At 35.3% G+C, this 2975-nt stretch overlaps 1 pseudogene; it reads right to left on the bottom strand.

The window, feature by feature from the left end:
- Positions 1-2501, bottom strand: part of LOC111369397 — a 7690-nt pseudogene extending 5189 nt beyond the window's left edge.
- Positions 2502-2975: the final 474 nt, after the last annotated feature.

Below are 2975 nucleotides of genomic sequence, written 5' to 3'. Positions count from 1 at the left end.
TGATAAGGTACTTTGAAGATTTTCTCATTATATTTATTATTGAATTACAAGTGGGATTGATTTTAATAGGTTATTCTTCTTCACAGGAACCTATGAAATCTATACACTTTGGTAACTCAAATCCTCTGTGCCACGCATTTGATCCTGATACGAAGGATGGGCATGATTTGCTTATCGGTTTAAACTCTGGCGATGGTAAGTATTTTACCCCTGGAATTTAAATGGACAAGCAATGAGCTACCTACAACTTTATTTGACAAAATTGTGCCTATGTGTTTTGTAGTTTACTCAGTGTCTCTAAGCCAACAATTACAAGACGTTGGGAAGAAGCTTGTTGGGGCACAGCATTATAATAAAGATGGTTCTGTAAACAATAGGCAAGAGATTGATTCAGTTGTTTTTCCCTTTCTTCTTCCTTGTGTGTGTATATAAACCAATATATATATATATATATATATATATATAAACACATATATATACACACACAAGGAAGAAGAAAGGGAAAAACAACTGAATCAATCTCTTGCCTATTGTTTACAGAACCATCTTTATTATAATGCTGTGCCCCAACAAGCTTCTTCCCAACGTCTTGTAATTGTTGGCTTAGAGACACTGAGTAAACTACAAAACACATAGGCACAATTTTGTCAAATAAAGTTGTAGGTAGCTCATTGCTTGTCCATTTAAATTCCAGGGGTAAAATACTTACCATCTCCAGAGTTAAAACCAATAAGCAAATCATGCCCATCCTTCGTATCAGGATCAAATGCGTGGCACAGAGGATTTGAGTTACCAAAGTGTATAGACTTCATAGGTTCCTGTGAAGAAGAATAACCTATTAAAATCAATCCCACTTGTAATTCAATAATTAATATAATGAGAAAATCTTCAAAGTACCTTATCACGAGAATTTAAATCACTAATGAAAATTGCATCACTGATGTTGAAAATCAAATAAGTGCCTTTGCCATCGAAGTTTGAATTACCAGCAACACTATTGGAAATTGAAGTCCCTAATGATCCAATTCTACTATTGGTGCTACTAGCCAGCTTACTTCCTGCTGCAAAACTATTTGACCTATTCCCGTTTCCCCCACCCAAGAACCTTGCTGCTGCTGACCTCACACCACCACCTATGCCCAAACTTGATGACGACGATGTCTGCACTGGCTTATCCTTGAGATAAGCCAGAGTTACCTTACAATCAAATTGAAATCGGTCAGATTTTTTATTTTTCAAATATTTTCCACTAAGTATAACATAATTGATGCTTAGCTATCTGTACTATAAACAACAAAATTAAAATATCTATCAACATTATTTTCCTAAAAATGACAGAATAGGTTTTCTAAAATATTGGTTTTGTCAAACGAACCTTGGTAGAAAAACTAGAAAAATTAATTACCATTATTAAAGGTAAAAAGTCAGAAATCAAGAGTACGAAACTTGCGAGTATTAACCAATTACAGGTTCTACATTATTTTCAATTCAAATTCAATAAACTACTTATCCTATTAGGAAGTAGGTAGATAAGTTAACGAACCAGATAAAATTACTTATCTACATGAAACCATCATAATGCATATCAAGACTAAAATAGAACCATTTTCAAGCTACGAAAATGATCTCCTCAGCACGGTGCGTCTATATATATATATATATATATATAGAGAGAGAGAGAGAGAGAGAGAGAGAGAGATCTAAAAATAACTAAAATCATGCATACAAAATAAATCCATTTCAAATACAAATACAAAAACAAAGCCTTAAAGACAGTATTCCTATAAGACATCAAAACCAACTTAGTGAATCCATTTCCAAAATTGCAACCTTCGATACTGAAGCCACCAGAGTTTCCAAATCAACAAACAAAACTTACCCTAAATTCAATCTTAAAACTTCAGTACCCAGAAATGCAAGTGTGCAACGATAACCATAAATGAGATATTCAAACAGAAAGGGGGAAAACCCTAGCAAGTGAGGCGAATTTGGCTTACCTGAGTAGCAGTTTTGCCATGGGCATACTGAAGAAGACCAGCAGGATAAGTCTTCTCGTACTGAAGCTTATACTTGCCTTCTGGGGACTTGAAATACGTCTTTATACCCGGCGACTGCCCGTCTTTCCCAGATGCTGATGCCGAGGACATCATATTATTACTGGCCGATGTGTTCATCTTCTTTTCATAAAAGAAATCAAACGTCAATAGTTAATATACGCTAAAATTATAATCAGACCATGAAATTCAACTGGGTTTCTCTTTTCTTTCTTTATTGGTTCGTGCATATTTGGGTTCTGGGCATATGCTGATGCTGTGTTTGTGTGTGGATCAAGGTTTTTTTTTTTTTTTTTTTTTTTGTCGCTATAGTGACTGGTGGGTTGGTACTAAGAAACCGGTGCGTTGAATTTAGGATTGTTGGACAGTTTAGCCTTTATCCGTTGAATGAAGGGCACTTTTACGAGGTTCTCAGCAGAAATCAAAGATGCGTGTGCAATGAAATGACATCTGCCACAGTAAATAAGCCAGTGATGCTTGACTTCCTTTCACACATGAGACCCGTGCGGGATCCAAATGAATTAAAAGGACAAAAAATTCCCCCTCCTGAGGGGATTGTTAGGAAGAGTGTCAAATTCTCCTCGACTGTCTAGCAAGATTGTACACAAACGAGGACATGATACATAGAGCAACTTTGTCTAAACCTTAATAAAGTTTCACATGGGAATAATGAAATTGGAATGTCAACTCGTGTCCAATAACACGGCTCGATTCGGTCATTGACTCGTGGGCCTCATGGGCCAAGCTGTCCAAGAGCTTGCCTTTCTCTAATTTTTTTAAAAATGAAAGAAATCTTCCTTATTCGAGCTTGAGACTAGCTAATTTTAATGTAGAAAGCGTTAAAATTACACTTGAAGAATACATCACTTGTACAATTTTTTTTTTTTTTTTTTTTTTTATAAAAAAACCAGGAAAATTAAA

This window comes from Olea europaea, chromosome 20, assembly GCF_002742605.1.
Source record: "Olea europaea var. sylvestris chromosome 20, O_europaea_v1, whole genome shotgun sequence".
In the NCBI taxonomy this organism is placed as follows: Eukaryota; Viridiplantae; Streptophyta; class Magnoliopsida; order Lamiales; family Oleaceae; genus Olea; species Olea europaea.
Note: the sequence above shows the minus strand (reverse complement) of the source record. Positions and strands in the feature narration are given on the sequence as shown.